Source organism: Galeopterus variegatus, unplaced genomic scaffold (assembly GCF_000696425.1).
Source record: "Galeopterus variegatus unplaced genomic scaffold, G_variegatus-3.0.2 Scaffold617, whole genome shotgun sequence".
In the NCBI taxonomy this organism is placed as follows: domain Eukaryota; kingdom Metazoa; phylum Chordata; class Mammalia; order Dermoptera; family Cynocephalidae; genus Galeopterus; species Galeopterus variegatus.
This window is the reverse complement of record NW_007726728.1, coordinates 233,203-244,867: the sequence shown is the minus strand read 5'-3', so window position 1 is coordinate 244,867 and position 11,665 is coordinate 233,203.

Below are 11,665 nucleotides of genomic sequence, written 5' to 3'. Positions count from 1 at the left end.
AATGAAATTATTTTGCTTCAGCTAGTCTGAATTGAGTTTCTGTCTCTTGCAACCAAAGGAGCCGTAACATCAAATGCATTTACTGCCAACACCTTTGACTTTCCCCAATCCCTCCTTTTGAGGTGCCTGTCATATAACCCAGTGTTGTTTTTCCTGCCTGGGCAGCAGATTTACAGACATTTTTAAAGGACATTACAGAGGTGGGAAAATACAAGGATATTCAGCCATTGTGCCCTGAGAATTCTAGGCCATGCTATGTTCATAAGACCCCTAGGAAGTGGCATTTAAACAAAAGAAAACACTAAGCAGATGACAGAATGGAAATTGACTGCCATCATACTCTATAACCTCCAATCTCTACTCCAGGCAATTTGAAAAAAATCATTAATTTTGGCCTCCAGCCTATAACACATCAGGACATAATGAACTTTTTTAGTTGGAACATGAGGCTTCGATGTTTGCAGGGCAGGCAACACTGTTAAATTGACCCTTATGCTCAGCTAATCGGGGGAAAATAAAGTTGTATTTCTTGAACTGAACTCATGGAAAAGTTTTTCTTGGTTATAAACATGTATTCAGACCTCAGGAATAAGTAAAGGTAAACAGATTATCATGCTCTACTCACATTTTTCAGTTAATTGCTCCCATGTAAAATTTCCTTTCCCTTGCTCTATAGGTGATCTTGGCTGAATTAATGAGAAATAAACCATGCCATCTACTATTTATTTCTCAGATCATCCTCTGTTACTCTAAAGTTTGATTGATAAAAATCAAATCATTCAGAGGTCCACATATTAAAAAACCAATACCAAAAAACACTTGGATTATAGAATTCTGTTGGCAGTTTTAAAGTCCCAAGGAAAGAATCCATCCCTTCCCCACCAGCACTTCCACAAAAACAGTTCTCCAAGGAGGATTTAAAAAAAAAAAAAAAAAGAATGGTATTGACCCCAATTTTTTAAAACCTACTAGCTAGAAAAATAAGGATTAGGTCAATACTCTATAAGGATTGTAACAATGTTCTAACAATAATAGTATAGGATCATAATAACTACCACCGTGTTTGAAAGCTTACTGGTATTGTTTTAAAGCAGAGATATGCAGATTATGGCCCAAGTCCTGTTTTTGTTAATATAGTTTCATTAGAATACAGCCTCGCTTATTTATTTACATATTATTTGTGGCTGCTTTTTCTCTACATTGGCAAAGTAGTTACCACAGAGACCCACGCCCTGCAAAGCCAAAACTACTAACTGGCCCTTTACAGAAAAAGTTTTCTGAACCCCGGTCTGAAGGCTCCTCCAGCATTTCTGTATCTAACCTCACAGAGACCATAAGGTTGTTTGATGCTATTTGCATTTTCATTTCACAAATCATGAAACTGAGACCCAGAGAGGATTAAGTAACTTCTCCAAGTAAAGCTGGGGCTCAGTCCAGTTCTCTCTAATTGTAAAACTTGTATTCCTAATGAATCTGCATACTGCCTTCCTAATGCCGACAGTACTACTGTTTTTCCTTACTTCTGCTATTCTCTAAAATTCTATAAAATCTGCTGCCCAGGCAAGAAAGGTAGCTTTGGGGACTAGGATAGGAGCCTCTAAAAGGCGAGTTGAGGGGGTGGGTGTAAGAGGAGTTAGAGGGTCAGCCCTTCTGTGTGTGTATCATATAAATATCAGCCTCTAGTCAAAGATGTCACCCACAAAATTAAAACCCTGCCCAAACTTTATTTTTCCTTTCTCCTTCTAATCTCTGATGATCTTTAATAATTTAGGAAAAATGAAAGGATTTCCCTATACCTTCTATGCCATAAAACAACAGAACCCAAAACAATACCCAAAAAATCTTGCTCATGTAGGACTTGGTCATTAGAAGTTGCAGGGACTCTGTGGCAAATTCATGTCTTAGGTCATCCTGTTCCATCTAATGCCATAAACCCTATAATCCATAAAGAAAAATGGCAGACACCTTGGCTCTGAGATTGTCAGTCATTTTCACAACAGCTTAGGACGACAAGCGTTTTATGTAGATTAGTTCTGATTTTCACCACTACCTACAACATCAGTACAACCATTTCCATGGCACAGATGAGGAGACCTACCCAGGCCACAGAGCTGGGAATGATGAAGAACAGGGTGTGGCTCCTGGCACCATTGCTGTTCCCTTCTAGTTCTGGATCTGGGCTTTCTCCCCCCATTTTAGTCCCGCTCCTGCTCTTTAGACTTGCCAAATGCCTTTGGCTGCTCGGATTTGACCCCTGGCAGCAGCTCAAGGGCAGGGTCATGCTCATCGCTCTTTCTTCTCTCCACCACCAACAGGAAGAGGAAGCCTTCTGCTTCTCCACTGTCTCAGCCCTCATGCTCTGCGGAAGGCTCTCTCTGCCTCCGGAGCATTTAGACTGTCACTTTCCCCAAGAGGATGCCTTGACAAAAGCTCTGGTTCCTTCTCTGCCTAGGTTTGGCAAGTCCAATTTCTGCCCCTGATAATACAAGCATATTTCACTGGAGGATTTGAAAATCACCATTGAGGTGGTGTTTTAGTCTGTTTTGTGTTGCTATGACAGAAATACCTGAAACTGGGTAATTTATAAAGGAAAGAGTTTTATTTGGCTTATGATTCTGGGACAGCTGCATGGCTGCTTCTACTCATGGTGGAAAAGTAGCAGACAGCCGGCAGGTACAAGCAGATCACATGGTGAGAGGAAGCAAGAGAGAGAGAAGGTGCCAGGGTCCTTTAAACAATCAGCTCTCGTGGGAACTAATAGAGCGAGAACTCACTCATTAATCCCCCCTTCCCCAGGAAGAGCATTAATCCATTCATGAGGGATCCGCCTCCATGACTCGATCAGTTTCCAACACTGCCACATTGGAGATCAAATTTCCACATTAGTTTTGGAGGGGACAACACATCCAAACTCCATCAGATGGGATCCATACATGGATGGAAAACAGAAAATCACTGCTCTCTCTGCAAAGCCCCCACAGCCTATATGTGTTATTCATCACTGAGAAAAGGTATTGGAGAAAAGCAGAAAAATAAAACAACCCACATATTTTGGAGTTAGATACTCTGGCTGTATGTGGACATTGTCAAAGTCATTTATCCTCTAAGCCTCCATGTCCTTATCTATCAAAGAAGCATTGATGCCTACTCTGCAGTGTTGTTGGGAATAATGAACACAACAAAAGCGGGAGACCTGCAGACTCCCCACCAAGAGGAGCACTGCGTCACCGTGGTGTGATCACAGGCTTTCCCTGGGTACGTCACTGCACAGACTCCTACCCATCAGATTTTTGTCTCCAAAACTGTGCACACAGCTGCCCAGCCAAAAAACCTCTTCACTTTGATCAGTAGAGTTTGTGTTCTCCCATTGTTGTCTATTTCCTTGCTACTCAAAGTGTAGTCCCTGAACAAGCCTCACCATCCTCACTTGGGAGATTGTAAGGAATGCAGAATCTCAGACTCTCCTCTGGACCTAGTGGATCACAATCCGCATTTTAACACGATCCCCAGTGATTCATGTGCATATCGAACTTTGAGAAGCTCCACTCTGTTTTACTCTTCCCCTGTAATCACCGTCTGTCAATTTCTTCCTATTATACATGCTCTCTGATGAGTTAGATTCCTATTGTATTGCTGCTGGAACAAATTATCACAAACTTAGTGTCTTAAAACAACACAAATTTATTCTCCTGAACTTCTGGAGTCCAGAAGTCTGAAATCAGTTTCCAAGACTGAAACCAAAGTGTTGGCAGGACAATGGCCCTCCAGAGGCTCTGGGAGAGAATCTGTTCCTTTGCCTTTTTTGACATCTAGAGCTACATTTCTTGGCTCGTGCCTTCCTTTTCCATCTTCAAAGGCAGCATCTTGCTTCTGTCTTCACTTTGTCCCTCCTTCTATGCCTCTTGTAAGGACACTTGTGATTACATTTAGGATCCACTTGCAGAATCCAGGATAATGCCCCCATATGAAGATTCTTAACTTAATCACATCTGCAAAGTACCTTTTTAGGTAAGATTCATAGGTTCCAAGGGTTAGAATGTAAGCATTTGGGGGGGGGCGCTATTATACAACCTACCATACCTGGGTCTCTAATTTGGCACTCAGTATGTTTTTAATGAAAGTCGGTTGAAATTTTCATTCATTTAGTGGATGTCACAATTAGTATATGCCCACTTTGAGATGCTCTCATGGAAAAAAGCAAGTAAATAAATTGTCTGTAATCTATCATAATTCAGTATTAACAAATGCATCCCTTAGGTTTGTATGTTTTCAATGGAAGAAAGTGATTAATGCTGAAGGCTTCACAAAAGAGGTGAGCTGAGCCCTAAAAAATGATTAGAAATTCATCAGGTGACCAAGACAGGGAGAGACATTACAAGCATTGGAAACAGAATTTGAAAAGCGTAAAAGAGGACATGAAACAGCGAAGCACATTCAAGGAGAGTAAGTATTAGGGAATATACAGGGTAAGTATGAAGCCAGGAAGATTAGCAGATGAGGCAAAATGAGTAAGAATCACATTAGTAAGAGCTTTGAATACCTCACCAAGAAAATTGATGTTCACCCTATAGATAAGAGGAACCATTAAAGGGTTAAAATCAGGGGATTGACAAGGTCAGAGCAACATTGAAGAAAGGGCATTCTGGTGACAGTCTGGAGGCTAGTTTGCAAAAGTTCAGCACAGTTAAATTAACTTTTCAGTTCACAGTAGGTGTTTGAATAAATATCTGCTCAATATCTCTCATAGGCACCATCACGCTTGAACTGCTAAAGAAAAAGGGAACCAGAATAACAAGATGTTCTGTTCCAAGCAGATGCCACTCTGATCTGAGCTGGGGATACAGCTGTTCAGTGGAAATCAACACACCAGTTGCTGTTTCAATCCTTTCTAACTAGAGAGGGGATGCCAGGTATTAAATGGTAAAAGAGCTCTTAGCACTGCATGCCTGGAAGGCACCTTGATGCCTTGGAGACAAGCTCGGGCTGTTCTCTGCTCCGTGCTGCTCCAATTCAGGTTTGTGTTGGTCTCAGTCATCTGTCCTTCTAATGGGCATCTCCAGGCAGTTCAGATGGTCAGCAGGATTAAGAGCACTGGCTCATTCACTTGAACTGTCCTTTGGTTGTGTGAAGTCAATGGACCATCTGGTTCAACATAGATAGACAGTCTTGGATTTTTGTAGCTTGTCTGGAGATGAAGATAACAATGACGATGCTCACTTGACCATTTACTATGTGTCTAGCACTTGCTTTGCTTAAACTGTCTCTAATGTTTACAACAGTGTTCCTAAAACTTCTGAATATCACCCACAGTAAGAAGTTCATTTTATATTGTAAAGCAGATTACACATATATACATGTGTAAACATCTCATAAATCCACACACTGCCTTAATGCACTATGACATTTTCTACTCCACTCTGCTCTATTTTATTTTGGTTTTTAAATGTTGGTCATCATGCACTAAATTGATTTAGTGATCTGCGGTTTAAGTGAAAGGTAAGTATGGTTGTCCCCACCAACCTATTAAAGCAATTGAGGCGAAAGGGATGAAGTGACACCCCCAAGGCAGCACAAACCCCAGTGTGGCTGCAACTCCATGCTCTTCACATCATGTCCTTCTGCATCCCAAGCCACAGAGCCTCTGCCATTGGGACAAATGCCTCAGTGTACCAGAGAAGTGACAATAACACCCACAGCAGTGGCATGAAAAGCATAATAGCTAACCATTTTTTTACACATTCAAAAATAATTTTTAATGGGTGGTAAAATTTCACATGGCTTTATTATATTTTTTACTTTATTAATTCTACTTTATTGTGATAAGATCACTTAACATGAGTTCTATCCTCTCAACAAATTTTTCAGTGTGCTATACAGTATTATTGACTATGGATGCAATGTGTTATAGCAGATCTTTAGAACTTACTCCAGAAATTTTATGCTTGTTGATGAGTTACTTCGCATTCTCTCCTCCCCCTGGCCCCTGGCAACTCCGTTCTATTCTTTAATTCTATGAATTTGACTCTTCTAAGATACCACATATAATTATAATCATGCAGTATTTGTCTTTCTGTGACTGGGTTACTTCATTTAGCATAATGTCCTAAAACCTCATTCATGTTGTCTCATATTGCAGAATTTCCTTCTTTTTTAAAGCTGAATAGTATTCCATTGTATGCACATGCATGTTTTCTTTATCCACTTATCTGTTGGTGGACATTTAGGTTGTTTCTACATCATGGCCATTGTGAATAACACTGCAATGAACATTGGAGTGCTAATATCTCTTCGAGATCCTGATTCCAATTCCTTTGAATAAATATCCAGAAGTAGGATTCCTGGATCCTATGGTAGTTCTATTTTTCAATTTTTTTTTTTTCCTTTTTGTCTTTCTTCGTGACCGGCAATGGATCGCAACCCTTGGCGTTGTGCCCGCACCTTGCTCAGCCAGTGAGCGGGAACCAGTCTGTATGTGGGATCCGAACCCTCGGTGGGAGCGCCGCCGCGCTCTCAAGCGGCGCACTGTAGCAGTGCGCCACCGGGCCGGCCCCTATTTTTCAATTTTTGAGTAACTTCCATACTGCTTTTTGTAGTGGCTGTACGATTCTTCATTCCCACCAACAGGGCACAAGTGTTCCAGTGTTTCACATCCTTCCCAACACTTGCTTTTGTAGCTAACGCTTTTTAAGCCCTTACTACATGGTTGCCATTGTGCTAAGTAGCAGTGTAATGTGCTACCAAATTTAAATAATGGACAAATAGCACTGAGAGATGCATAGTGCGATGACACATGTACCAAATCAAGCACTGGGAGTTTGGCATTTGATGAGCTCTGGTCCCTGACTTCTACTAACCAATTTCAGTCTCCACTCACTCAACTGTCTGCAAAGATCAATGACCCACTGGACACCAGCTAACAACATCTGTCTCTCCTAAGCATTATATTAAGGATCCCCTAAGAGTTATATTGAGTGCTAAAGCCCTTTATAAACGGGACAGATGTCAGTTCTTTACTTGTTTACTAGTCTTGAAAGGCCCACATAGCAAAGGGATTGAAAAAATGCAAAGCCCTTAGCTTTGTCCTTTCATCAAAAAAGGCAAATATGAAAGTCATGATGTTCCTTGCTCCCGAAGAAAGGATCTGATGCAACAGGGCAATGTGCCAAAAAAAAAAAAAAAAATCTTCTTTCTTTCCAACGAAGTCAATGCAGCTGTCTGGTCACCTAATTGACATTCACCTTCAAGCAGGAGTTTGTCCCTTCCAGGGGCAATTGGGATGTGAATGCCGGGTCCCAGAAGCCATTCTTACCGTACCCACCCAGGAAAGACAAAGATGTTGGATGGAACATGCTCTTGGCTGGGAAAGTTTGGGTGTCTATTCCGCAACTTCTTTCTGATCTTAGCTTTCCCAGCAAGCTCTTTGCTCATGAGAACTTAAGGACAAAGGTGCAGGTGGCAGGTGGCTGTGGAGTGAAAAATCCAGAGTCCTGTATTAGAAGGAAGATCCCTACAGAATGGGCCAAGATGAATACACACCAGAAACCCTGCCTACAGAGATGGCCAAGGCTGATGTGTACAGGAAGCACCAGACCAATGAAACTCTTCTTCAATTGTGTCCACACACTGTCCTCCTTTCCTTCCACCTTTGTCCACATTGTCTGTTCCCCTGCAACGTCCACTCCACCCAACCATCTCCCCAAAGTCCAGGCCATCCTTCAGTGCTACCTTGTCTGTAAACTCCTATTAGACCACCTGTGATCTTTCTCCTTCTTCCCTTCCTCTTTCTCTCCCCCACTCCCCTTTTGGTCCCATAGCACTTTTGTGAAAATTTAAACCAATTCAACAGAAATGTAGGTTCTGAGATTACAAAACACTAAATTGCTTAAGATGCATGATCGTATAAAGCAAAGGGCATGGGTTCAAATTCTGCTCTGCCTCTCGCCAGCTATATGATCAAATCCCTTAACCACCATGCCACACAGGACCCTGATGTGGGGTATAGGGTTTTCATCCTGGCTCTCACACATAGCTGCTGTGTGATTTTGAACAAGTAAGTGAGCTCTCTAAGTTGAAGAAATAATGGTGTCTTCTTCCCAGAGCAATTGTGAGGATCAATGAGTCAGTAAGGTGGGTGCACTGGATGATAGCACAATTGGCATCTGAGGTGCAGTGTCCCCATCTCAGGACCATTGTGAAGGTTGAAAGAAAGGCTGTGTGAGGTCCCTAGGTCTGTCCATTGCGGTATGGGTGCTAGTAAATGTGATCCACGTCCTTGACTAGGGAAAGGGGAAGGCTTAATCCTACTTGCTCATGTTTGGGTACACTCACTGTGCCTAACAACATGACTTGCACATAATAGATTCTTGATTACAATTATTGAAGATCAGAATGCCACTTCAGGAGTAAGCTAACCAAAATTCCAGAGAGCCGAGGGGCCCACACCAGACCAAATCTCTAAGGTGGATCCCAGGAGGGGAGATGATACCACAGGAAGTCAACTGGCAGCTGGTGGGGAGTGTTGAGGGGGTATGGGGGTGGGGCACTGCACCCAGGGTTTGGCAGGTTGAGACTCACTTCAATTCTACCTCCCTGAAATAATTGATTGATTCATTCGTTCGTTCATTCACTAGTGAAGACAGGCCTCTTCTTTCCTCCTCTGAGTTTACTAAGCTCAAAGAAAAAATTTTGTCCTCAGCACCTCCCTCTGAAACATCAAGCTGGGCAGACTGAAAGGCCTTCACTCCAGCCTTCCAAAACACCAGAGTCATGGAGACTGACCACTCTGGCCAGACCGCCTGCAGGGCAATGAGCAGGGCCAGAGCTGACGTGGCAGTTCCTCTGCACACAGGCAGTGGGGCCCGTGGTCTTATGGAAAAACACTGGGCTTGTGGCCAAGTTCCTGCCTCTAGCCTCAATTCTTCTCGCATCTTCAGTGTGCCCTTGGGTGAGTCACTTTCCCTCTCTAGGAGGGTGATGGTGTGTGCTCGTGTGCATGTATTTACGTAAATATGACGCTGTTGTGAACCAAGTCCCCCCTCCCTGAAGAGTGCCTTGCATTCATGATCTCATTCAATCTTTGCAGTGTCCTGTGTGGTGGAGCTGAGATTTGAACCGGAGTTGGTCTAAACATCTGAGGCCATGCTTTTCATTTCTGAGTGTTTTCCAAAAGCCGGTCCACATGGGAACCATCTCTATGAATTTTGTCATAGCTATGTTCCACCTCTACTATTTTCAAACTTCAATACAGTTATTTTATTTTTTTATTTATTTTATTTTTTTGTGACCGGTAAGAGGATCGCAACCCTTGGCTTGGTGTCGCCCACACCGTGCTCATCCAGTGAGCGCACCGGCCATCCCTATATAGGATCCGAACCCGCGGCCTCAGTGCTACCAGCGCCACTTATTTTATTTTTTTGTGACCAGTAAGAGGATCGCAGCCCTTGGCTTGGTGTCGCCCACACCGTGCTCATCCAGTGAGCGCACCGGCCATCCCTATATAGGATCCGAACCTGCGGCCTCAGTGCTACCAGCGCCACTGGGCTCCCAGCACCACACTCTCCCGAGTGAGCCAAGGGGTCGGCCCAATACAGTTATTTTAAAAGGAAAATGTATTGGCTCCCAGTGCCACACTCTCCCGAGTGAGCCAAGGGGTCGGCCCAATACAGTTATTTTATTTTTTTATTTATTTTATTTTTTTGTGACCGGTAAGAGGATCGCAACCCTTGGCTTGGTGTCGCCCACACCGTGCTCATCCAGTGAGCGCACCGGCCATCCCTATATAGGATCCGAACCCGCGGCCTCAGTGCTACCAGCGCCACTTGGCTCCCAGTGCCACACTCTCCCGAGTGAGCCAAGGGGTCGGCCCAATACAGTTATTTTAAAAGGAAAATGTATTTCACTACCATGAAAGGAAAACCAATGTCACTTTCCACAAAAGAGAAGATAAACTGAAAATGAGAAACGAAATGACATTGTGAAACTTGAGGCAGATATTTGTACCTACTATTATGAGTCCAGGATTCATCAGGAAATAGATGACACCCTGAAATGGGGACATGGAGGAGAGTTAAATGGAGAAACTATTAGCAAAGATGTGGGCAGGATTAAGAAAAACTAACAAGGGGTTGGCAACAGTAGGGAGCAATTACTCACTAGGCTAGGCTTGCCAGATTTAGCAAAAAAAATAAAGGATGTCCAGCTACGTGTGAATTTCAGAAAACAACCAATAATTTTTTTAGTACAATTATGTCCCATGCAATATGTAGTACCTACTTGTACTAAAAAATTACCCATCATTTATCTGAAATTCAAGTTTAACTGGACGTTCTGTGTTTTTCTGGCAATACCACCCCAGGCATAAAAGAGTAGGAGGAGGAGTGGTTATTGGAAGTCACAGGGGAGCTGGACCTGAAGGAAAAGGCTGCCTGGTGAGAGCTGCCGTCTTCCTTAGAGGAACATAACCAAACTGGACAGGGAGCGAGCGGGAGGATGAAGACTCTGCAATCTCTCTCCTCCTCCAGTCTTCCAGTCGTCTGCTGTTATTTCTGGTTATTAGAACAATCCAGAAACTAGAAGGTGAGCCATTATTATTCCAATGGTTTCCATGGAGATTGGCCTCCCAGGGCACAGAGTTGGGTATGAGATAGGAAAAGAGTAGACCTGGAGGGCAAATAGAAGATACCTAGCACACTTCTGGGGATTTTAGCCTAAAGTCTAATCTCTTAACTGTTCAAAAAGTAGTTTAGCAAGTGTCAGAGAGGAGTCAAATATTTGCTAGCACCCAACCTGATACTTTCTCCTTCATGTGGTCAAAAGGTATGGAAAAGAATAGAAAAAAAGAAAAAAAGAACTTTCTCATGGAGTGACCAATGTCATTTAATGTCATGGCAATGTACCACTTATAATTATCTTGTGTACTTCTAATCATATGTGTTCCACACATCGGGAAGCCCTGCTGTAAAGGTGAACCACCCCAGGGCAGGATGAGGGGCAGGAGAGCGAGGCACTCACCTCAGGTGCAAAATTTAAGGGGGCATCAAAAATCGCAGTAATTGAGATAAATAAGATAATTGTCTAATGCATTATTTCTAAAAATCAAAATGGATGCAAAAAATCTGTGATGACCGAATTACCGATATTTTCAATCAAGATAGAATCCACCTCTGCACTGGCACAACTCAGCCTCACCTGCCTCTCCTCCGGCACTTGGTGGGTTTGAGAAAAATGAGCTGGAGATTTTGGAGTCGGATGTGGGGTACGAATTCTAGTTTTGCTCCTTCTTGGATCTGTGGTCTTGGGCAAGAAGCTTAGTTTCGCTGGATCTTACATTTAAAACTTATAAAGTTATAATAATATCTTCCTGTAAGAATCAAATAAGATAGTATACAGGGAAGGGGAAATGAATTTAACTCCAACGCACAATGTGCAAGAAATGTCACATTTCATTTTCTGAATAAAATTTAACCTACTAAGAGCCTTCTGAATCTCAGCTATAAACAAACAAGTAAATTCACAAAGGAAAAACCTATGCTGATTCCTCATTCCACCGGGATGGCAGAAAATACAAAATGAGCCTCCCTCCAACTTGTGAAGGCCCTAGAGGACTTCTTTTTTTTTTTTCCTTTTTGTCTTTTTTCGTGACCGGTAACGGGATTGCAACCCTCGG